We start from the raw sequence: 27131 nt of genomic DNA, 5'->3' as shown, positions 1-27131 counted from the left end.
AGTGTACTAACTGAGAAAAAATGCTTGAGTAATACGCATACAAGTACATATAAACACCTTTCATAGCAACAATCTTTCATGGCCCTTTCATCGGATTCAATTGTCGATCCGAAAAAAGCCTTTTGAAGAAGGCTACAAAAAGTGCCCTATATCTTCTGTATGAATTTAAAGTTCAACTAAGCGTAGCTATTGCGCTTACATATTCAAAGAAGAAAATGGCTAACTGTAAATATAAATGCAGTTATAAATCTTGTCTTAAATCACAATGTACACACGCATTTTGTGCTGCAAAGGCACATGACACGAGAGAGAGAGAGAGAGAGAGAGAGAGAGAGAGAGAGAGAGAGAGAGAGAGAGAGAGAGAGAGAGAGAGAGAGAGAGAGGGAGAGAGAGAGGGAGAGACAGACAGACTGACAGACAAACAGACAGACTGACTGACAAACAGACTGACTGACAGACAGACAGACAGACAGACAGCCAGCCAGACAGACACATACATGTGCCGTCAATAAAACAAAATTCTATATCGGAATTCAATAATACTTTAGATCTTGCATTAGTTTTTGATCTTTAAGATACAAAACACAACGATACGAATGATAGTATCCTATAGTATATTAAAAAAATACTACATCACAGTTCTGCTCCTTAAAATGTAGCCCGGGGATGGGGCGTGTGCAGCTTCCAGTCAGTAGCCACGCATTGCAAAACCTTCCCTTATTCACCTTATTTGCAGGGAGTTAGCGGTCGGACATACAGCAGTAGTGCCTAGTCTATCTATAATCTGCATCCCAAACCACCGGTTTTCAGATTTCCATCGCAGAAGGAAAGCAACACGATGTTTTTGTTAAGTGCATAGTGCAAACATTAGCGTCAGCGCAACTTGACACTGATGCCTCATTTTCCAATCAAGACGGTCTCAAAAAAGGTTGCTCACGCACAAGCAGGAAATTCGCAGGGCGAGGAGGACGGGGATCGAGCAGGGTGGGCTCTGGGTGGGGAGGGGTGGTAGCGCTAAGGCGGAGGGACTGGGTGGGGTGAGATGGGAGTGGGGGGGGGGGGGGGGGGTATAAAGCAACCGGCAACTCCAAGATACTCCAAAATCAATATGTAGCCACCACACTGTAAACATTTTCTCTGACCTGAAGCTGCGACATTTCAGTTGAGGGAGAGGGTGGGGGATGGAAGGAGGAGACACAAAACACGGTAGCACCAAGGCAAAAAAAAAATAAATAAAAAAATAACCACTACAAAAAGAATCAATAAACAGACACCATTATATGTGTCAAAATACTTTTTTTACAACAGACATTTTGAAATTCCATTTGGGTCTAGAGAGCTAACACCTAGCTATAACTAGCTACGTAGCTGCACGTGCTGAAGTTATTTAGCTCTGTCCCCAGATATCTATATATATATCCTATGGCCGGCAGTGAGTGGTCGCATATGTATTCTTCTCGTTGGCTGCTGTCAGAGTCGGTTTTTGTATTACACGCCTCCGTGAAATAGTATCGGCAATATACATTGATACATCGTAAATATTTATAGGGTACCGACAAGCAAACAGCTCCGATCCTGACACCTTCGATTGTTTGCTTGTTATATTTTTTGTGTGAATCCCTTGTGAGATATTACTATGCAGATATTTGGTTACCAGCACAAGTGTATTTGTAAAAGAAGCACCAAAAAAAAAAAAATTTTTTTTTTTATTGAATTGTGCGTACGTGCATTCGTTTGTTCGTGTCTGCTTGTCAGAACAAACTTTCTTGTCGTGTGATTAAGACATAGCATTCTATTAAGGTTGATGCTAGAAATTGTACGGGCAAACTTTCTTGTCGTGTGATTAAGACATAGTATTCTATTAAGGTTGATGCTAGAAATTGTACGGGCAGAACATTGTACAATATTTCTACATTTCTCACATTTGTCTTGCATCAGTAATTTTCTTTCTTTTTACCCGCTTATATCCCATCCCACAGTCTGCAATTCTTAGGTCTTCTCTTTGACAGTTCGTCCTCGGGGAAAAAAGGGCTTTTGTCTGATATGCATGTATTTTGATGACTGCATGCCAGCAATGCCACGCATTTTCATGCTTAATTCATGAGCAAGACACGACCTATTGGTACCCAGCCGCTGTATAGTTATTCCCTGCTTGACAGACAGTCAGCCCAAACAGCACCAGCTTCCTTCCTCAGCTGGAGCGAGCTCTATGGCAGAGACTGAATTAGCTCAGCGCTTTTCCTTCTTGGTCGAGTCCCAAATTGCTTTAGCGAAGACTAAGCGAAGGCTTTTTACCGAAACATTCAGTGTCAAAGCGTCGTGCAGCGAGTTTCGGGAAGTAGACTTCAGATTTTAGTTTGCAGGGCCGGACTACCGGGGGGGGGGGGGGGGGGTTATGGGGGTTGCGCAACCCCCTCCCCCCCCCTAGCCTAAACATGTACCTCACTTATTTAAAACATTTTTTATTATTGTCCATTTTATGCCGTTTCATGCAAGGAGCGACCATTTTCCTATCTCAGAATATGACCTACCCATCAGCTTCGCCCCCTGACCCCCACTGGCAACCCCCCTCCTCTTAGCCTAGTCCGGCGCTGGTTTGGTGAATGCTGTTAGACAGGGCTTGGTCAGGGATGCAATAGAATCTGATAAAACCGATTAGGCCTACTTTAGCTGACAGTTGGTCCAGTGACCGATTACATTTCGACATGTCGATCAAAGTGGAATAGACTGGCCCGATGATTACCTTTTGATTGTATTACGAATCTGTCACTCAAGCTAATTTCAAAGGGATTCTAGATTGAGGGAGAGGTATAAAATTTCATCTCACACGGCATCACTGCAGAGCGCCTAGAACTGTACCCACGGAATATGCGCGATATAAGACTCATTGATTGATTGATTGATTGATTGATTGATTGATTAACCCCCTTGCCCGTCGGTCGTAAGTCAGTCTTAGCAGCCCAGTAGACGTGAACGACACAACGAACACCCATACAACCAGCCCCTGATTTCCCTCGCACTGAACGACTACACAAACGACCAATTCGTAATATATCATGCTACTATGATTACATTCGCCATTTGGATTCCACCTCGGAATCACGGTAACTGCGAGCCAGCACTTGATCAGCTTCTTGCGTACAGCTTGGCTGAAGTGGACAAGACAGTTTCCTTCCGCGATCTAGCACACTTTCTTGCTGTTAACTAGGCCTACTCACAAATGGAAGTAACTCCTTGTTCCGCTCAAGACTATTCGACAAACAGGAAACGAATTGCATCCCGGATTAGTACAAACCGGCTTGCCGGCGAAGCTTAGCAGGATTTTTTTGTCACAAGGTATGCAAGATCTCTAATGATTCAGCTAACTACGCTAAGCTATCACTTCACATACTTGTGTCTAGAACTAAGAGGAAACTGGCAAACTTCAGTTGTTGGCTCACAGCCAGAGCAGCGTAACCTTGGCACAGCAGCAAAGTGCATTCTTCACTTCATCACTCAGCAAAATAACAGCAACCTCCCCTTTTCGTCATGTTTTTGTCTGAGTCACAGACAAAATGCTGAAATGACTTGCTTGCGTGTTTTTAGCAGAATGTACCAATCTCTGGGTTGTGTATACTGCAGGATTGTGTGGATACGCCTTTTGCATCATTGTCATTTCATTGGTCAATCTGTGATGACGTTAAGGACACATTTCTTCTTCTTCTTCTTCTTCTTCTTCTTCTTCTTCTTCTTCTTCTTCTTCTTCTTCTTCTTCTTCGTTCGTGGGCTGAAACTCCCACGTTCTCATATTTAAATCTCGGGTCGGATTCATTGTACACTTTGTGCATAGGTTCCTTCGAGAAATATGCAGATGACGTCACAAAGCAGGGGAAATAACTTGAATTCACTACTAGTATGCCCTTAAAAAGTTTTCTTCTATATATAGGACTAACTTGCACCTAGAAAAAGGGAGATACGGGTTTTTATCAAATGTCAACCTTAGTAGTGGGGTGACTGAGTTTTATTTGCCAATGCGACTCACGGAGAACGTCAATAAAGGGGATGTTTTTAATTTATCTTTTAAGTTTTTGTTGCTTTTTTCCCCCCTTTAGTATGTTGCTCGCTTACTAAACTAGAAAGAAAAATCGCTTTCGCGATTTGACTGACTCGTGACACTTTTTAGCCTATTACTGAACAGTTAGACAATGTATTTCTCTTCAAGCTTGACCCTCCTTAACAACCCCCCCCCACACACACACACAACTCCAACTCTTACCTGTCTCTCGCTTAATTCTTGCGCATGGTTCGAATTCTAAATCGAAGACACGCAGACAATTTATACGAGTTCTTGCATATATATATATATATAAGTTACAACACGAGTGTTTTTTTTTTATATGGCTTGTATTTCAGTCAAGACCCAGCAGATGAATATCAAGGGACTCAAAAGCGTGGTGACCCCTTGCACATCCGGTCTTACAGGTACATTTGCTTTTGGAATGTCAAGGACGACAAAAAGTAGAGCCAGCTATGATGTATTTCGTGCACCCTTATTTATCCACTATTTTATGTGTTATAGGAGTGCAATAGTTACATCATGGATTTGACAAGAGTACAATGGAAATACAAGAAATATACCTAGAGTACATTTACAGAGACAAAGAAGGGAGGTCATGGGATATATATATATATATTATAGTAATGAAGGATCTGTACTGTACACTACTTTCTGCACTTTTCGCGGTTGACGTTGAGGTCAGTGCGAGTAAATGCCAATAAATTATTTCTCTCCGCACAGCACCAAAGCAATACCAAAGCATTAATCACCATCAGCAAATGTCAAACATTCTGATTAATCACCATCTGACCAACTTTTTCCTCATAATCATGATGAATGTTAAAGCGGCAAGGAGCACCGTTGACGCCCGTTTAAATGTCAAAATACCGTTGTCTACTAAAAACTGTCTGAACGACTTGACCGTGTGGACGTGTCGAGCTAAAAGAACTACTTGTTTACGTTGTGCACGAAACCAAACAAATTTATTACAACAAAGTGCATTAATATGCACAGAGATACATTTATCCCCGTGAGATAATAATCGTTCAAATCACACGTGTGTATATCATGTAAATGAGGTCATGTCAAGCAAGTCTGGCAGGGACCTGTTTTTCCACTGCTTAAGATGCCAAAGTCACCGAGACAAACGTCATTATAGAAACACAAATTGCGCTCGCTAATTACACTCGATGAATCTTTAGAACTAACACGTCACGCCACACTTTCAGAGTGACGTTTCTTTGCTTTGACGTAATAGATTGCACGAGGCTTTAGAAGAGATCGAGGTTCCAAAACAAGCGTCTTCAATTTAGCTGCCTCGAATGCAGGACATTTTCAGTAAAATACACGTAAGTACAGTCTGTAGGATAAACAGAATACTACATGGCTTGCTGTGTCGTACCAGATTTACACTCGTTGCTTTATCAAATAGTGAACAGCTCGCTTTCGCTCGCAGTTCAATATTTAAAAAAACAACTCGTGTAAATCTGGTACGACACAGCAAGCCATGTAGTATTCTCTATATTCAGCACCCTCACCCCCCGCCCCACCCCCCCACACACACACTGACCATCCCGAAAAAAAAGGACAACTACGCAACGCCATGCCCTCAGCCACGTAACCAAAATAAAGTAATATGGGTGCAGAGAGAGAGAGAGAGAGAGAGAGAGAGAGAGAGAGAGAGAGAGAGAGAGAGAGAGAGAGAGAGAGAGAGAGAGAGAGACAGACAGACAGACAGACAGACAGAGAGAGAGAGACAGAGACAGAGAGACACCGAGACAGACAAAGACAGAGACAGAGAGAGGCGAGAAAGAGAGAGGAGCTTTCCTAAACGTGGTAGTGAATTTGCAGATCGTCAAGAAAAAAGCCCCGTTGTCTCATTTTGTCGACAGGTCCCATTAGTCTGAAAATTCGGCCCAGGTCTCAAGAGCTTCGGCCAAGGAATGAAAACGATACATAACGTGTCACACCAAACGTTGGCGTTACGTTTCCACAGAGGAAAGAATCTCTCAAAGGAAACAGGGAGGGCAAGATTGAGGGGAAAATGCTCGAGAGGGGGAAACGTGCTAGAAAATGTGGCGATGATAAAATAAAGGATTTTACATAACACCGGTGAGGGGGTGAGCACGTAACGTTTGCGCGCGCACCGCGTAGAATACAGGAATTGTGTCATTACATACGGGTACTGTCACGATGAAAGTGAAAAAGAGAAAACAAAGTCATTTAAAACAGGCCGGACAACTTTCCTTCACCTGCAAACAGTGTCAGTCGCTAGACATAAATTGAATGAGTCTACATTGGCAGAGAAAGCGTGAGCAAAATCAGTAACAATAGAGGAAGGGCTCCTAATATGGACCGGCTCCTAATATGGACCACCTCCTGTTCTGACAAACTAACGGCGCTAGAGCGCTCAAAAAAGCTTTATTCGCTGTATTCACCCTCTCTGGATAACTTTCACATGTCAAAACAATTGCAGAAACACAAATCTCAAACCCGTTAGGCTTTTTCTCTTTTTTTCACTTTTGGCAGCGTTTACTCTAAATTTGCCGCCTAAAACGGACTCGTTTCTGTCCACAGCCAAAGCTTTTATCACACACAAATTGCTATATATGACAGCTGTATTTGTTACATTTTAGCAGTGTTGACCCCGAGTTTCTACTGCAAACAAAAAATAATAGCAAAATCTCAAAGTATGTGCGAATCCCCTAATATGGACCACCTTCAACAAATCGAAGAAAATAAAAGCTAAAGGCTATTTTCATTAATTCATTAAGACGCTTGCTGGAAATAACTTATAACTAGCCCTCGAGATTTAAAAAAAATATAACAAAAAGTCTTCTTTTCGTGGAAGTTGATAATTTCACTTATTTTCACTCTGTTTTTGATAAGCTTCTTTAGTTTCCTGGTGTGCTTCAAATAATGCTCTCATCAACCTGAAACAGATAAATCTAAAGCATATTTTGATTAGTCTGACTTGTACACTAAGTTGTATCATGTTATTTTGAAGTATAGGGAGCTTTTTACAGTGATTCGTGAAGGCCTCTTCACTGGTCCATATTAGGCGCCCAGGCTTCTAATATGGACCATTTGTAATTTTTTCTGTATTTAATTTTTGCTGAATATCTATCAAAGCTATTTCACTCTAATTTGGACAAACGGTTAACCTAAGAGAGAAGGACTACCAAACACAAAATTAAACTTCTTCGCAAGACAACAAGCTAGTTATCAGCATGAAACAAAAAGCGGTCCATATTAGGAGCCCTTCCCCTAATTATACAAAGGCCTTGTAAAATAACAAGATTCCAAAGAATTGAAAACCTGACAGTATTCATGCTGCAATTCAATGAAAATGACGCACGAAACTTGATACATGCGTTCGTAACAGGACGTGTTTTCTTTCAGTTTTGAATGAACATAGGAAAGCTTTCAACAAAATTAGAAATACAATAATAGACACACGCAAACACCGACAGAGACACACTTGAAACACAGTCTTTCGTCACTTGTCACCTACTTTTTAGTTTGGAAATGGAACAGGACATCCCATGCGCATAATGTCGCAAGACCATTTGGTTTTCATGAGAATACAATACAATTTGAGTCTGACTGATTCACGCATACACCAATCCCCTCACGCTTCCCACACACACACACACACACGGCCTACACACACACACAGTGACACCAGCAGTAAGTTAAGTAATAAGGAGGGCTGATTATATTTAACCCACTGCACTGGTTAAATGCTCGTGTCACGGGTGGACACACACACCCAAACACTCACACACCGTGACACACACACACACACACACACATACACACACACACACACACACACACACACACACACACACGGCCTACACACACACACACACACACGGCATACACAAACACACAGTGACACACACACCCAAACACTCACACACCGCGACACACACACACACACACACACACACACACACACACACACACACACACACACACACACACGGCCTACACACACACACACACACGGCATACACACACACACACAGTGACACACACACCCAAACACTCACACACCGTGACACACACACACACACACACACACACACACACACACGGCCTACACACACACACAGTGACACACACACCCAAACACTCACACACCGTGACACACACACACACACACACACACACACACACACACACACGGCATACACACACACACACACGCGCGCGCGCTGAAATAAAACAGACGCACGGCATAATTAGCCTTCAGTCTTGATAATTAAGGAGGAAAGTGGCACACTAAAGGTTGTTAACCTCAATACAAAGATTCAAACTATTCTGTACATATAATTGACACAGGGATGTCGTTTCGTGGTGGCAGTCAGAAAAATGTCGAAACGTATTACAAATCACCGAAATCTTTGCCGTCATGTTTGCCGAATTTGTTCACAGTGTGTGGAAAGGTGACGTCAAGGGTTGCGAACAATTTTGGAAGATTGCCAAAAAGTTTGTGGCCATGCATTTCGGCTAACGTGCCGAAGAAAACAAATCATAAGCAACATTATTCTCTGCTAGTTCCAGAGACCGAAAAGACGGTTCTCCACAGTCCCAGACAGTGCACTGGTACCTGTTACTGGTGACACAAACAACACTGGAATGAGTTCTGTTTTTGAGTGTTTACTTGTGATCGGAAGTCTTCCTGGTCAAACTGGGCTGTGTCAAAGTAGGCTGCTACACCGGAATACAAAGATTCAAAACACTTTGAATTGTATAGGGGGACCCCCCCCCCCAAAAAAAAAAAAAAAAAAAAAAAGGCCACCCGCTAAAATGCTAATAACTCCGTAGGAAAGAATCAGTGATTAATTATACCCTTCAAAACAACCCTTAATTACTAACACATGATAAGTGCTCTTTCACAGTGGAATTATATCACCGTCTGTGTCTCAGTTCCCCCCATCCTCTCTCTCTCTCTCACTCTCTTTCTCCCTCTGTCTGTCTGTCTGTCTGTCGGTCTGTCTATCTCTCTTTCTCCCTCTGTCTGTCTGACTGTCTGTCTCTACCCTCTCTCTTTCTTTATGTATGTCTCTGTCTGTATGTCTGTCCGTTCGTCTGTCTGTTTGTCTCTGTCTGTCTGTCTCTGTGAGTAGTAGTAGTAGTAATAGTAGTAGTAGTAGTAGTAGTAGTAGTAGTAGTAGTAGTAGTAGTAGTAGTAGTAGTAGTAGTAGTAGTAGTAGTAGTATTTTTTATTATTTTTTTATTTATTTTTATTTACGAGGATTTATATCGCGCACGTATCTCACCACACAAGGCGACTGAAGGCGCATGTTACCTAATAATGCCGTGTGAGATGGCATTTTTTACACAATATATCACGCATTCACATCGGCCAGTAGATCAACAGCCTTTTGGCGATGCATCCACCTTTCACGGCCTATTATTCCAGGTCACACGGGTATTTTGGTGGACATTTTTTTTTATCTACGCCTATACAATTTTGCCAGGAAAGACCCTTTTGTCAATCGTGGGATCTTTAACGTGCATACCCCAATGTAGTAGTATAGTAGATGTAGGAGGAAGAGGGGGAGTATTACAGTATTTCCAGTACATGGCATAATTATATAAAGTTGGGATCAGTAAACGTACAGTCCACCGCTATGTATGACGAAACAGGTATAAGATTTTACAATTTCGTAGCGGCCCCCTTCATTGTATCTGTCGACGTCCGTTTTTAACCGCCATGTTTTGTTTTTTAGCTGTATGTAACAAACAGGCCATATGGCGTCATTGTACAAACAAACATATTATAAACAATATCCCAAACCGTATGGAGTTCTGGGTAGGGAAATCCTGTTGTGAAATGACGCCAGCGCTCTATGGTAGAATCAGCAGACGAGTCAATCTCAGAAGCACTATCAAGTATCTTCTTCATCTTCTTCATCAGCGTTCCAGAATTTTATGGTTAATACGTGTGAGCTCGTTTGCCCATTTGGGTTGCCCACACTATACTCTGAGAGCATAGTCAGCTTCACTCCGCTTTCGTTGAGTCGGCATGCTGGGTATTTTCGTGTTTCCATAATCCACCGAACTCTGACATGGATTACAGGATCTTTTCCGTGCGCACTTGGTCTTGTGCTTGCGTGTACACACAAAGGGGGTTAAGTCCCTAGCAGGTCTGCACATAAGTTGACCTGGGAGATCGGAAAAATCTCCACTCTTAACCCACCAGGCGGCAGCGACCGGGATTCGAACTCACGACCTCCCGATTAGGAGGCCGACGTCTTACCACCACGCCACAATGCAAGTATCATTAGGCACGTTCTGTTCAAGGCACAATAGCACTGCTGGACATTCGCATGACTACAGCCAGGGAGTGCAACATAATGCAGTCACCCCTTGGGACGAGACTACAACTAGTCCCATCACCGTTGCGCTAGACTAGAGTGCACTTTGTCATGGCGATCCTGGCTCGTCGTTTCTGTATCGATAAAATGAGATCGCGCTTCCATAGGGCTCGGTCCTACACCAGGGGGAAGGGGGAAATATAATACGTTATCTATGACCTGTGGGGAGTTATGCCATACAAGTAGGGAGTTACAATAAAGCTGCTGCTTCTGCTGCTCTGGAGTGAGGTTTTCATATATATGTAAGCTGAGACTTTGTTATTAGTTTTATTTCACGGTGTGTGTGTGTGTGTGTGTGTGTGTGTGTGTGTGTGTGTGTGTGTGTGTAAGCCTATATATATATCCCATGACCTCCCTTCTTTGTCTCTGTAAATGTACTCTAGGTATATTTCTTGTTTTCCCATTGTTCTCTTGTTACATCTATGATGTAACTATTGCACTCTTATAACACATAAAATAGTGGATAAATAAGGGTGCACTGACGAAATACAGATATATGTATGTGTGTGTGTGTGTGTGTGTGTGTGTGTGTGTGTGTGTGTGTGCGCACGGTGAGTGCGTACATATGAGTGCGTGCGTGCGTGCGTGTGTGCGTGCCGCGTACATGTTTGCGTGTGTTTGTCTCTCTCTTCATCTCTCTCTTTCTGTCTCTACGTAGTTGTGTCTCTCTCTTCATCTCTCTCTTTCTGTCTCTACGTAGTTGTGTCTCTCTCTTCATCTCTCTCTTTCTGTCTCTACGTAGTTGTGTCTCTCTCTTCATCTCTCTCTTTCTGTCTCTTCGTAGTTGTGTCTCTCTCTCAGTTCTGCTCCCTCCCCTCCTCTCCATTCTCATGTGTGTGTACGTTCAATTGTGTGTCTCTCCGTCCGCTCTTTCTGCACTGTTCAGCCACTGAATGTCGTTGTACATGTGTAAAATCCGATGAGTTACAGTGTATTTCGTTTGGTACTCGACTGCAGCCAGTTAGTGCGATTGTGTTGTTACAGGGAAAGTGCCACAGCGGCGGGGTACATAATAAATCCACATACATAGCAGCATATACATTCTAAAACTGTTGAACCTATTATTTCTATTATTCGTTGCAGCTGCCACATTTGTCTTCCAATTTTGATGTATCAGTTTCAAAGCCTGCAGTACGTAACATGATGACTCAGTTCAAAATACGTTGGTCTGCTATAGCTTTGAAAGGATAATATGTTATTCACTCTATACGAACCAGATGCTGCGGGCAACCTCTAACGATTTCAAGATATAACCTTTGAAATTCCTTATTGACATTTAGGCCTACATCAACGCTGATCCCGAAGCACAGAGAAAGTGGAATACTATGCAATGCGGGGAGAATGGACTACGGAACAAAATGTGTAAAGTCTTATCCCATACGTGTACAAGCCTGGCCAAATCTGAGATTGTGAGATGAACTGCGGTCTCGAATAGCAGCTAGCATCTGCTGAAGGGACATTAAAACCCAAAAACCAACCAACCAACCAACTGGCGGGTTTCACACGAAGGAGTGTACCTTCAAGAACACTGACGGAATATAATGTTCTTCTGTGGAAAACAACGGACGTTGAACGTTACTTTTCTTGTTTTTTGATTCTGAATGTTGGAACGTTGGCAGTGTCTTTGTGTTTGGACGTTGAACGATTTATGAAACAGCATAAGCAGCACATCCGCACAAAGACAATGGGAGGATGTTAGGGCCGGAATCAGTGTGTCATGTCACAGCGTCATTGACCGGTTAATGTGATGCGATTACTCTAGTGGTTAGCTGGATCATGGCCACACCGGGTTTTGACACAAGGTGGGTGGGGGCTGGGGGTAGGTTATCAGTGAGCTCTTCTGCCTAATCATATTTATGCGTTTTTAGGCAGTAATATTATTAGGGAGGAGAGGTCAGACCCACACGTGATAGGCACATGACCCAGGGTGGTCATTTGTTGGTGAGAGCGGTGACTAGCTCTGCTCTTGTCTGTTAACAATCTGTGGTAGTATTAGGCAGGAGAGCATACCCCACCCACAGGTACAGACAGACACAAGCACACACACACACACACACACACACACACACACACACACACACACACACACACACACACACACCAGACCTCCACACAATCACACACACACGTACACAGCTCACTCACACACACACACACACACACACACCCACACACACACACACGGCACACACACACACACACACACTGAAATAAACAGACTAAGGGACAGGCGAACTGAACAAGACAACCAGACATCAACTAACACACCACCTTGCGCAGGTGAGAAGGACTAGCATTACTTATGAGCCTGTGAAAGCTTCCCGGGAAGGTTTTAAAGCTGTTGCATTCAGCGCAGGTGTCACGATTTCATCTTTCGCCTGTGTACATATTTCCCCCTCGACATATACTCAAGACTGAAATGTTGTTTCCTGGTAAAATTAAGAAGTGAAATTATTTATGGACGAAAAGCATGTCAGTTTCTTGCATGTGAAGAAAATTGGTGGTAAAATTTAATAGATTTCACCCCCAAAATCGAATAAGTTCTTCGAAAACGTGTACGTCCCTTGAGTAAGAAGGAAAACATTTTAGGATGAATCAAATTTCTAAGTTAAATAAAACAAATTGGTTGGACAAATTTGGCCCCATGAATGTAAGGTACACAAGGTCGCTCATCAGTACTATCGAAGGGTGTTTTTTTGTTCAGTGTAGAGTTTATACTCGATCAACGAGGCCGAGAAGCGAAATATCAACACGGCGAATGAAAACGTCACACAGGCTCTTATTATTCCATGCACCGCCGGTTAACAAAAGGTTCAATCAAGGAAGAGGCGGGCCGCGCAGCAAGTGAACTTGGAAATGCGTAAATCAATTTAAATCAATCAACTTCCGAACCAGCTTGAAGAAGATTGACTGCATGTGTGAAATACAATTAGAACACCACTCCACACAGCCGGCCGTTAAACACTTACCCTGGCCTCTCTGTCTCTCTCCCTTTGTCTCTGTCTGTCTGTCTCTGACTCTCTCAGTGTCTCTGTCTTTCTGTCTCTTGTCTGTCTCTCGCTATCTCTGTCAGTCTCTCTGTCTCTCTCTCTCTCTCTCCGGGGTCAGACAACGTGTCTCTGTCAGTCTGTCAGCGTCTGTCTGTCTGTCTTTGTCTTTTTCCTCACTTCTCTGTCTGTCTGCCTGTCTTTCTGTCTGTCTCAGTCTCTCTTTCTCTCTCTCTTTCTCTCTCTCTATATGCGCATATACCAATGCTTATTCTGTTACCCTCGTAAAATAAAATAAATTGTCATTGTCTCTCCGTCTCTCTCTCTCTCTCTCTTAGTGTCAGTCTCCCCAATCTCACGGCTCATCTGGGATTTCACACACCAGCAGCGCGAAGCTCTGTCCGTTCCGAAATAACTTGTAGACTAGATGAGCCAGCAAAATCGCCGCCGGTGCATGTTTTCCCCATCAGTGTAGTTGTGAGCACTACACAGTTTACGAACCGGAGAAGTTACCGTTTCAAGTTCTGCAACAATGTTATATACCTCAAGCTTTCTTCTGTTAACCTTTTTTGTGTGAGTGACTAGACAGAGACTTCTCTCCCGTTTCTTCAACGTATCATCATGTGATAATCGTTGCAAAGTTCAAGCTGCCTATGCCTGTTTTGGTGTGACTACATGTGAATGAAGCATGTCCGACATGTCAACAACGCTAGCACGTGTTTCCAAGCCACGTCTTTCTCTGTTTTTTCCCCCGCATATATAATAATTTATTGTAAGACACCACTGTCCCAGACCCATACACAAGGAATCTTCACCAAAAGCAAGGTAACAGAGGAAATAGCCAACAAATTCCAGACTTCCTGTAATGCATTGAATGAACAACAAATACGGAAATGAACCAAACACTTACCCACACACAAACACGCCGCCGTCTCACATTCCTGACCCAGCACCGCTGGAAATCAACAAGGCCAAGGACGTAGCAGCACTAACACTAATGTGGATGTAGATTACGATGTGTGAATACTGAGCTGCCCGCACTCTCGCATCGAGCCCAAGAAATGAGTCAGAACTTTAAAACCGAACTACACAACACCACTATGGGATGGAAGTTTACCTCTGAAATAGCAGCACAGTCGAGTCAGTTTTGCTTTGCTGCTGCTTCTGTCGCTGCAGCCGAAGGCCCGGAGCGTGATCAATGGCCTGTCAGTTTCGTTTCAGTCGTCGTAGGCTACTATCCAAAAACGAATACTGCAAACGCTGTGAACCAACACTATAGAGTATTGTTTGGAAGATTAAATCGATGCTGTGTGCCGCAGCGAGGTTTCAACCGGGCCGCAGAAATATTATTTTTCGCGGTGTGCTAGCACGTGAAGCCAATTTATGCAACAGATCTGAGAATCGGGTGCCTGTCATGCAACAGATCTGAGAATCGGGTGCCTGTCCAGCGCTTGCGGTATCCTTCACAAACCGACTCGAAGACTCTGCAAGTTCAGTCGAAACAGTTCATGTCCATGCTAAAATTGCTTTGTTTATAACCACACAGATAAAGCAGTTTTACGTTGTGCGAGACTGACTGCATAGTTTAGGTAGGGCATTCAAGTTGAGATGCAAACATCCGCTGCTGGCTGCGTCACTAGGGTCAGAGACTATGCTAGGGTTTGCCACTTGATGCCGCGCTGCTTGTTGATTCCGCAGTGCTGCCACTCCCCCGTCTGAGGACGGTGTGCTTGTGTGTGTGCTTGTGTGTGTGCTTGTGTTCCTAAGTCAGTTAGTAAGTTAGTGTGTGTGTGTGTGTGTGTGTGTGTGATACTGAATGTGCTCATTTGTCACGCCAGAGTATGAATGAGAGAGAGAGAGAGAGAGAGAGAGAGAGAGAGAGAGAGAGAGAGAGAGAGAGAGAGGACACTGCATAGATTGAAGAGGAACAACTCAAGTTATAAATACAGAAATGTGTGGTTGAGTTGTCGCCCGTGAGTTTAGTCTTTCCGTCGATTACCCTCCCGCAACAGTTCTCTTGAAAAGATTACATGAAAACATTATTTTTCTCTTTGTTTTCTCTCACCGTATGGCGTGGTGTGCTTTAAATTCGCTCTATCAACATTAACCTTTCCGCCCCTGTCTTACTTATCTTCGTCCATGCCACTCTGATGTGTTCTCTTCTCTTCATAAGTTATATTGATTGAACATTTGACTTTGTGATAACAGTATATAGGCCCTACCCTCTTACACAGTCAAACACAACATGCGTTTGACATTGGTTTTTGGGAAGAAACTGGCAACATGACGACTCTCCTTTCACTTCTGTATACAAAGAAAAGTCGTTCGATTTTGAAACATAAACCAGCTCGAATGAAAGTCCTCAGATCCCCACCTTTTGGATTTTTAAAGCAGTATGATCATCATACTCGTGTGGTAGAGACTACGTGATTAGATATTAAATTAGCTGCCATTTAAAAAAGTTTTACCGAGAGAAAATTTTTTTACATAGCAGACGCCCAAAATAAAAAGTGTAACCAAGGCAAAATTAAAATAAAACACGCAAGCAAAAGTGAGGACAAAGATCACCAGTGAACATGAACAGTAAATCATGAAACTATTTCTTGAACAGAGTGTACGAATTCACTGGCATCGGACCTCGCTCACGCTCCTTACCAGTCTAGTCATATACCAAAAAGTTATCCTCTCACTTAAAAAGAGATTTTGTAAAAATATTTTTTGAGAAGTATAATGCTACTTCGCTTGATTTGATGAAAAGGTTTCAATGCAACCCTGTACTTATACTAAAATGTATGCTTCGTTTTTTTCGCTTAATAAATTTAAAATTATTGACGGCATTTTCTTCTGTAAGTCCAGTAATCAGATTATTGCGGAAATATACAAGGGCAGGCACTATGTAAAGCACAATGCCATCACTTCCTTTTGCAGAGCATTTAGTCTTACTCAGTTGTGTCCCTTTATTACTAAAGTTCGTCTGCTACGCGCAGTCGCGAAGGCGCAACTGCATTTTTTTATGGGCACTTTGCAGTTTTCTTCACAGAGTGCACAAGCACTCTGAATTGAACCTGACATGGACCAGAAAGCAGAATAATAAAAGACTACTTCCGCAGGAGAAACAGACGATTATTTATTGTTTATATAATACAAACAAAGCATGTTAAAGTGTCATTGATTGACTGCTCTTTGTAATTTGGATACAAGCCACCAAAGCATTAAACACTCGATTAACTCCATACCATCTATCACTCAGTTCACAATCAGAAAAGACCGACTTAACATCTCTGGAGAAAAAAAGAAGGAGATAAACAACAAAGCACTGACAAACAGAATCAGTAAACAAGGAAACAAGCACACACGCAAAAAAACAAAACAAACAACAAATGAACAAACAAAGACACAGAAAGAAAACAACGAACCCAAAAAGCATGCACACACACACACACACACACACAAAGAAAAACACACTACATTGAACAAGCACACACACACACAAAAACAGCAGCAAAAAGCATACACATTCTCACCGGGCCAACCCAACCAATTATAGCCAACAAACAAACAAAACAAACAAACAAACTGAAAACAAAACGCGGGGGGTAAGGGGGAAGTGTCCCCCTCAGGGCCTCACATCCATGAGAGGTAGCATTGGACAAATGTCCTGGCCAATGTAAAAGTGATAGGACATTTGTCCTGAACAAAAACAAATCAATAGGACATTTTTTTCCCGTAACAAAATGTAATTTATATAATTAAACTTGACTAGTTTCTTGGCACGAGGATAAAAGAACAAAAATACTTTTCTTGGCAAAAAGGTAACAGAAAATATAAAATAAATTACATCGAGTCAGTGCAGTGTTTCTGTCTCTGAACTTCAACTACTGTGCTGGTTCCTTTCTTTTGCTGAAGAGCATTCGCTTCCTCGCGGATGTCCATTTTTCAACAACCTTCACCACCCACTGTGAATGTCATCCTTTGGCCCCTCCAGGTACACACGTGTATCAAGCTTGAGACGAAGTTACGCGTGGGGGTGAGGGAGGGGGTAGTGTCTTTCTTCGGCTCCGATGTTTGACTATCGCGATCGACATTCTTACCTGGGCGATCGGGCTCTAACTGCTGGAGGAAGCTCAGTTTCCGTGCTACTGACAGATGATGAGGGAAGGGACTTGAAGTGTAATTTCTACTGTCCCTTTTCTGGGATCAGTTTTCATTTAGTTTGTTATTTTCGGGGAAAGCGCGAAGGGAGGCAACTCTCAACTGGCTTCGAGCATTCCGAGTTGCGAGCCTTGGAAACTCTTTGGTACTGGAGGCACAAAGTGTCTACATTGCGTCTGCAACACATCGCTTCGCAATACATCGATAAAATACTAATAGCATTCAAACTACTGTAAATTGAGAAGTACTGACGATGTCCGGATCAAATGTTAGAATAATCGGACATTGACCACTTTGTGACAAAAACAATAGGACATTTGTCCTCCTGCATGAAAAATGTATAGGACATTTGAAAAAAATATCCTCATATGTCCGATGTCCGACGTGGATGTGAGGCCCTGCCCCCTTCCGCACACCCCTTCTCCGTGGCCTTGACAAAATATAGAAATAAATAAAGAAATAACTTGCACGAATAATAATCTGCATTTCTTAACACACCGAAAAGCTATACACATGTAAGCTTATATTCGGATAGAGCAGCAACGGAGGTCCGGATGTTTGCTTGCTTATCTAGATCGTGTATGTGAACTTCAGTCATGAATTCTATTGTTGTTTACATATGCAGCATTGTTGCACCACACTTTGAAGTAATCCCACACTTTGAAGTAAATTACTTCAAAGTGTGGGGATGTGCCCCACACTTTGAAGTAAACCCATTTTTTACTTCAAAGTGTGGGGGGATCTTCCCACACTTTGAAGTAAACTCAGTTTTTACTTCAAATTGTGGGGGGATCTTCCCACACTTTGAAGTAACTTACTTCAAAGCGTGGGACTTTTGCATCGCCTGTTTGAGCCTGATGATTTTGTCCAAAAAAATGGCAAAGTCTTTTGGATGAGTGAACAGAAAAAGTGAGCGAGCCAAGAAACATAGTGATGTTTGTTATCAGGCTTTAAGCAATGTCCCATTGTTGAGTGTGACGAAAACTCGTGGTGACGATTTTAAAACATGTTGGGTCACGCATGGTCCAATCTTACATGGTCCAACCTTACATGGTCCAACCTTACATGGTCCAACCTTACATGGTGCAACCTTACATGGTCCAACCTTACATGGTCCAATCTTACATGGTCCATATATATATTATTGGACCATGTAAGATTGGACCATGTAAGATTGGACCATGTAAGATTGGATCATGTAAGGTTGGACCATGTAAGGTTGGACCATATAAGGTTGGACCATGTAATATTGGACCATGTAAGATTGGACCATGTAAGATTGGACCATGTAGGGTTGGACCATGTAAGATTGGACCATGTAAGGCTGGACCATGTAAGGTTGGACCATGTAAGATTGGACCATGTAAGATTGGACCATGTAAGGTTGGATCATGTAAGATTGGACCATGTAAGATTGGACCATGTAAGATTGGACCATGTAAGGTTGAACCATGTAATATTGGACCATGTAAGGTTGGACCATGTAATATTGGACCATGTAAGATTGGACCATGTAAGATTGGACCATGTAAGGTTGGACCATGTAAGGTTGGACCATGCAAGGTTGGACCATGCAAGGTTGTACCATGCAAGAGTGGACCATGTAAGATTGGACCATGTAAGGTTTATACCATGTAAGATTGGACCATGTAAGATTGGACCATGTAAGGTTGGACCATGTAAGATTGGACCATGTAAGATTGGACCATGTAAGGTCGGACCATGTAAGGTTGGACCATGTAAGATTGGACCATGCGTGACCCAACATGTTTTAAAATCGTCATCACGAGTTTTCGTCACACTCAACAATGGAACATTGCTTAAAGTCTGATAACAAACATCATTATGCTTCTTGGCTCGCTCACTTTTTCTGTTCACTCATCCAAAAGACTTTGCCATTTTTTTTGACAAAATCATCAGGCTCAAACAGGCGATGCAAAAGTCCCACGCTTTGAAGTAAGTTACTTCAAAGTGTGGGAAGATCCCCCCACACTTTGAAGTAAAAACTGAGTTTACTTCAAAGTGTGGGAAGATCCCCCCACACTCTGAAGTAAAAAATGGGTTTACTTCAAAGTGTGGGGCACATCCCCACACTTTGAAGTAATTTACTTCAAAGTGTGGGATTACTTCAAAGTGTGGTGCAACACAGCATGCCAACAGTTTAACTGAGAACTTACTATTTGGCGCTTGCATTACAAAACCAGCACTCGCACATCCACACCGCAACAACCAACACAGACATACAAGTACAGAGAGGATCGGATTCAGATTCAATTTATATCATATGTAAAAGTCATGTCCAATATAGGCATTCAGACCTAACGGACAATAAGCTCCCAATTTCAGTTCACTGTTCAGTTCAGATTCAAAACCTTCTTATACACACGTAAAGATCGAACAAAGGTTTCAGGTGAAGAATTAGCTCCCAACCAGTCTTTAGACATACTGTACTAAGTTCAAGTGTTAGTAATTAGGCCACAAAAAAAAGTCTGTTTACGGTATCCCGACCGACCCTATTTTTTCGCGCGACCCTAGACTTTTTTTGGCATTTAAGAAAAAAAAAAAGTCTTTGTTTATTGACAAAATAACTTAAAAATATGGGTTTTTTTTAGAAAAAAAAATACCGACCTACCGACCCTATTTTTTTTGGCCTATGTTACCGTAAACAGACTATTTTTGTGTGTGCAAAAAAATAGGGTCGGTAGGTCGGGATTATTTTTTCTCCCCAAAAAACATATTTTTAAGTTATTTTGCCAAAAAACAAAGACCTTTTTTTAAAAATTTTTACAATTATTTTAATTTTTTTCCCCAAATGCCAAAAAAAGTCTAGGGTCGCGCGAAAAAATAGGGTCGGTCGGGATACCGTAAACAGACTATTTTTTTTGTTTTTGCCTTAGAATATATGACATAGAGTTTTAACAACCCAAAAAGTTCATTAGGCTAATAACCCTGAGAGACTGACACACGCACACCAGACAGGGAATTTTTGGGGTTAGCGGAGTTTGTGTACCTCCGGGCTCACAGAACACACCGTTCGGCACTGCACTAACATTTCCATCAGAATCCTTGGAAAGTTCACAACACAGTCAGGAAATACATCTCTGACGGTCCTTTAAGTTACACTACACGGTCCGAACCGGCCAAGCCCTCTGCTTTACTGTCCTCCGACACACATGATAATGTCCGCTTCCATGTTCCTCTCTTCCCCAGCTGCAGGCATTAACATAAAACTAACTACTCTAATTAATAACAAAACACGTTCACCCCACTACACAAACACATCCACTCGTACAGTCAATCGCTCATCGCTCTCTTGTCACATCCGTCCTCGCAAGGTCACACTCCCGACCAGTGAACTCGCAAAACAGGAGCGTCAGCATAACACTTTCCGCACGGCACAAACGTCCGTCTCTAAAAACAAACCAGTGATTATACCTATGCAAATAAGGTTGGTCGGCTCTTCCACGAGACCGTTTTAACAAGGATTTTAGAGACTGCTCAGAAATTATACGGATTCCACGATCGCTCAGGGGTACGGTAATCATAACTCAGCTAGCTACCATGACATTTTCCCTTGACACACACGCACACACACACACACACACACACACACACGCAAGCACGCGCGCACACACGCAAGCACGCACGCACAAACACGCGTCTTGTTTTCACACACACACACACACTCACACACACACCCACGCCCGGACGCACGCCGCACACACACACACACACACACACACACACACACACACACACACACACGGTTCAATGAGTATAGAATATACCAACGTAATAAAAAAAATAATAAAATAAATAAAAACGTTATAAAAACATCTCTCAGTGAGTAGACCACAGTTTCAAAAACACGTCTCAGGGAGTTGACACCATTTTCCAAATCATGTCTTAGTGAGTCGCCTTCAGTTTTGAAATCATGTCTCAGGGAACAAATCACAGTTTCAAAACATGGTTTAGCATAGTGAATACACCACAGTTCACAATCCTATATATCTAAGTGGGTAGGACACAGTTTTAAAAACAAGTCCTACATCTTCTTGAAGCGTTACCGTACCGCTCATGGCCACACAGATGTAAAGGACATGAATCAAGTTTTGCCCAAGAATGCTTCAGTGAGATCAGAGAACAGAACAAGGTCTCTCGTGGCTTTAGTGAGTTCCAGCTGGTCGACGTCTCTGTGCCGCTTCCCACGAACATTAAGACAGTGTGAGATGACCAGGCGGCACATGGATTCCAAGCGACGAGGTGTGCTGGCGATCACTTTCAAGTACGGCAGCGCAAGCTCGACCCGCTCTGCTAACTCCGTACATTCCGCATCCCTTTGATGCAATCGCTTTTGCAACTGTCTTCCAACCAATGTACACGGGTCTACGAGTGCCCTGAGGCTCTTGTAGAGCCAGAACAGCTCTCGGTGGGAACATGACCCCGATTCGTACAACATCCGCGTCACAACAGGCAACCCACACAGCACGGCACACAGAACCGTTGAACTAATCTTTTCTGGCAACCACATGCCTTTGGAACACTTCAAAGATAACAAAAACACGTCCATCGCAAAGTTAGTCAGGTTTGGCTGGTGTGTCGAAAATCCCAGTCTGATGCACTGTGCCACCGTCTTTTCTGGGCAGTCCTTGCCGAGGACAGCGTACTTCAAGACAGAGTCTCCCTTGTGGGTCAAGGCAAGTGGGTCAAGGCCTCTGGCCACCAGGTAGTAGATACTGTCCCAACAACCCGATATGCAGGCAGCGTGTAGAGCCGTCTCTTCTTTGTCGTTAATTCCTTTGTGCTGGCCAGGACACCAAATAAGTGAGTGTCCAATAATCTTCCCCTGCTGGGCGTCAATCAGTAGGTTGAGAGGGATGTCTGTTCGTGACAACTGGCGAACACTGCCTTGTAGATGGATGTCGGCCTGGTATAGTACCAGCAACGTTACGGTGTCCCACTGTTCCGCTTCTATTGCCCTGTGCAGCACAGCCTGTCCCTCCTTGTCCAACCGATCAGGGTCACCATCACGGACAACTAACTCCTCAACCGCCTCCCAGTCTTGCTTCATGGCCATTCTCTGGAGCGGCGAGTGCCCTTTCTCGTCCTTCATGTTGATGTCAGCATGGTGAAGCTGGCAGTGGTCCACCACGTCCCACTGGTGCTGTTCGATGGCTTCCAGCAGAGCGATGTCACGGTGTTGGATCCCAGTGCTGTCCTTCTCCTCCACTAACGGCTTCATGAACTGCCAAAGCTCGCAGGTCAGTGCCCGTTGAAACAGCCCTTCCCGCTCCTCTAAGGACAGCTTGGTGGGCAAGGCTCTGATGCAGAGCCACACCACGCTCCCTTCCCTCCTCTCCAGGGCACGCTGCATGACTTCTTGTCTACACGCATTGCTCACTTCGTATTCCATCACCCTGGCAACCAGAACCCACTGGTTCCTCCTCATCAGCTCTGGTAGAGCTCCCAGACACAGTTCAACACTCACCCCTTGCTCTAACAGTACCCTGCACATGTCCCATTGCTGTTGTCTGATCATCTGAGAGAAGAGTGAGTATCTCGTGGTTGCATCCAGCCCGAATCTGACCAGCTGCATCAAAACGTGCCATGCTTTCCTTTTGAGTGCTGCTTTCAGGGCCAGGTGCATGTACTTCTTTCTGGGACTGCGTATCAAGAAGAACAAAACAAAAATCCAGTTGCACGTCAGGCAGGCATTCTTCACAGCTTTAGATGTTTTGGACTGTAATTCTCTTTCGAGTTTCACGACCTGCTGGTGTCTACGAATGATGTCATTTTTCACACTGTCCGTTATCCTTTTGTTCTCTTTCATCCTTCTCAAGCGCTCTGCCACCTCGGCGACATCACAGCCTCGCTCGAACATCTGCAGAACGACATCCCAGTCCGCGTATTTGGCCAGCCTGTAGCGAACACGCATCAGCTCGATGTCCGTCAGACCGTGGTCAGCCAGCAGCATAGCCACGCCCCACTGCTCATCATTCAAAGCCCTGTCCAGTGCCCAGACTCGCTGGTCATCATAGAGCGTGTGGTCTGCCCACTTTCTGACCACGTCCCACTGCTTCTGGTTCACAGCTGCTTGCAGCAAGTGCCGCTTCTCCTGCTCCCACACGTGCGTCACACAGGCTTGACTGATGACGTCCCACCTTTTGTGACGCAGCATGGACCTTAACGCCACACTTTGCAGTTCAGGGAAGAACGGCAGAACGGTGAACATGGTTAGTAGGTTGTTGTCATCATTTTCGGCCTTCCTGTCCGAGTGGTACAACCTTAAATGACCCACGAAGTGGAAGAATGGCTGTACAGAACCGGAGCTGGAAGAACTCAATTCTATAACGTTCGTGGTAATTTCATTGTTAGGGTTGCCGAAGTGATCCACAATATCATGAGCATTGCTTGAAGAGTTGGTGCGAAGGTATGAATTGATCTTGCTGTAGAGCTCAATGACTCTGCTGCCCATGTGATCTGTGCTGCGTTTGAATCCTGTGTCTTCGCTGCACAGCACTACACACACCTGGCGTAATACTGAGGTGTACAGCAACTCACACAGATCCTCTTTCAAGCAAAGAAGCTTGGCAAGTTCACATACATCGCCTGCCGTGTATTCCTTCATTGCCTTAAACAGGTGGACTCCATGGGACACATGAATGCGACAATGTTCTAGCACTGTCCAGAACGTTGAATCGTTTATCGCACCACTGCTGTCCTTTTTAACCCACGCCCACAATGTATTCCATACCACCAGATGTAAAATGCCCAATACAAAGTTGAACTTGCTGTGTTGTGCGAGCTCGGGAAGAACTGTTATGTAACCGGGAGGCACGACGCCTGTTTTGGAAGACTCGTTCTGTTGACCGGCTCTCCTCTCCCTGGTCAGCGCCTGTATCATGAAGCCAACAGGCCCCCACTGATTCTGCGTCACAAGCTGTGTCAGCACCGGCTGATGATGCTCTTCGCCACAGTGATGCAGAAAACACCCCATAGAAAAATCGTTTCTGCCATCTTCTGCGTACCTTAGCAAGGCTAATATGTGCTGTTTTTCGCTGACTACTCTGTACAGTACGATATTCACAGCTTTCCACCGACCTCCGCTCAGCAGATTCCACAGCACACTTTCAAGCTGGTCGTCAGCACAGTGAGGCAGAACGTGCAGCAGAAGTTCGTCTTCATTAATTTCTCTGGATCTACTGATTGTGTCAACCGCCCGTCTGCGCTGTCGTTCACTCACGCCTCGTTCTAACAACTTACCCACACCTTTCCAAACACCGCGAGTTACGAAGTCGTTCAACACGGAGTTCAGCTGGTCGTCGGCAATGTGGGGCAAGACGTATTGCACGAGCCAGTCGTTCTTACTGTCCAAACGTTGGGTGCACTCTGCGACCGCCCACCTGCGCTTCGTATCACTGACTCTCCGCTGCAACAATTCTCCGAGGGCGTCCCACATTCCTCTCGTAACGACGTGTGTAAGAACAGAGTCAAGTTGGCTGTCGGCACAGTGGGGCAGGATGTGGCGCAGAAAGCCCTCAGTCGTACACACTTTGCAGCTTTCTTCAACAGCCCATGTCTGTAGTGCAACACTCACATCTCGTCGCTGCAGCACAACGCCAACAGACTTCCACAAATGCCTCACAACAAGTTCTTTCAGCACGGGGCCCAGCTGGCCTGGGGAGCAGTGTGGTATGAGGCTGTCGACGACCGCCTCGCCTGCTTTCCCTACAGCCTGTGTCACGGTCCAGTCACGTTGCCGTTGGCTGTAGCGATGCTGGTGAAGCAACGCCACGACTTCTGGCCAGTCCTCCTGCTGCACTGACTTGGTCAGCTGTGCGGTTACATCGTCTCGTTGACTTTGGCCTCTTCCGGCCATGGTGAACATCGATATAACTATGCTATCTTCTTGGAAAGGTTATTTTTCTAGTAACTACCGCACGTGAAATCGCAAACCTCGCCTGTACCTCTCGTTACCATGATCAGCTCTGCGACTTCATCATCTTCTTGATTTAATAATAATAATAATAAGAACATTTATATAGCGCTAAATCAAAAACTTTCGTTAAAAAGGCTTGCTCTAAGCGCTTGACATCTAAACTAAAACGTCATTCACACTCTTTGCAATGATGTACAAGAACTTCATGTCACACTCTTTCATTCATTTGTTTTCCTCGTTTGAGGCCATGGTGGACAGCCATGTATTATGGTACAATATCTTCTTCAAAATGTTTTGTCGTTGCTCAGTATCGCACGTGATAGTGTCAGTGGTATTTGTTCCTCTCGTCACCATGGGTCAGCTGAGTGGTTACATCGTCTCGTCACCATGGGTCAGCTGAGTGGTTACATCGTCTCGTCACCATGGGTCAGCTGAGTGGTTACATCGTCTCGTCACCATGGGTCAGCTGAGTGGTTACATCGTCTCGTCACCATGGGTCAGCTGAGTGGTTACATCGTCTCGTCACCATGGGTCAGCTGAGTGGTTACATCGTCTCGTCACCATGGGTCAGCTGAGTGGTTACATCGTCTCGTCACCATGGGTCAGCTGAGTGGTTACATCGTCTCGTCACCATGGGTCAGCTGAGTGGTTACATCGTCTCATCGGCTTAACTGTCTTTTGTGGACACTGATGACATGAAATCTTTTCTGGATTTTTTAAAATGTTTGTAGCTGCTGCCACATGTAGCAATTATCATCAACACAGTAATTCTTCCTCCCGTCGCCGTGATTGAACGAAATACTCGATAATACCATCATGCACACGTCTGCTGTATGTCTTCGGTGTTACCATTATAATTATATGTGTCAGCAATGGCATCTGCTCTGGCAATAATATCAGTGCCAGTTGGTTTCATGAAGGATTCCTCCTTATAAACCTGGTAACGTGAACGCTGTTGTGCGGTGTTGAGGTTCTTGTCCCACGTGACTCACGATGAACGCCCTAGGCCCTGCGTGTTGAGCTTCTTGCCCCACGTGACTCGCGATGAACGCCCTAGGCCCTGCGTGTTGAGCTTCTTGCCCCACGTGACTCACGATGAACGACCTAGGCCCTGCGTGTTGATTGACCGAGTGAGTTTGCTGCAACAACGTGGAAAGAAAACAATAAAAATCACTCTGGAAGAAACGAGCACAACAGAACACCACGAAACAAATCCATAAAAGCATTGAAGTGCTTGCCCATCGGGCACTAGCTGCTAAACAATCTAAATGGTTCAAATTTGAGCAACACTGTGATGACCTAAGTATTTGCCACTTTGATGTAAAGCCTTAGGTTCTTTTTCCTTTACATACACTCTGCAAAAGAAGTTAAGGATCACTTTTTTACAAGCACGCCACACAAAACAGAGAAGACCGAATTCTTTCATTTAAAAAAAAAAATATATATAATTGAACAACCAAGGAGTAATGACAAACAAAGCAAAGATCGAACGCGGCAGCGACAATTTAGCTAGAGTGTGTCAAACGTGACAACCCTCGAAAACGGAATTCACAACAATGTGAATCAGTGTCAAAAACGCGTGTGCCCTCCGTTGTGTGCCAGGCATTCAACACATCGTTGGAGCA

The 27131-nt window shown here is 44.0% G+C and overlaps 1 protein-coding gene across 1 annotated transcript in view; it reads right to left on the bottom strand.

Annotated features, from left to right (window-relative positions):
- LOC138960262 (sodium/calcium exchanger Calx-like) overlaps window positions 1–14502 on the bottom strand; it is a 114665-nt gene extending 100163 nt beyond the window's left edge. Inside the window, exon 1 of the mRNA XM_070332077.1 lies at window positions 14326–14502. The gene's annotated coding sequence lies outside the window, so the exon portion shown is untranslated. The remainder of the gene's footprint in view (window positions 1–14325) is intronic.
- Window positions 14503–27131: the final 12629 nt, after the last annotated feature.

Source organism: Littorina saxatilis, linkage group LG2 (genome assembly GCF_037325665.1).
Source record: "Littorina saxatilis isolate snail1 linkage group LG2, US_GU_Lsax_2.0, whole genome shotgun sequence".
Classification (NCBI taxonomy): domain Eukaryota; kingdom Metazoa; phylum Mollusca; class Gastropoda; order Littorinimorpha; family Littorinidae; genus Littorina; species Littorina saxatilis.
Note: the sequence above shows the minus strand (reverse complement) of the source record. Positions and strands in the feature narration are given on the sequence as shown.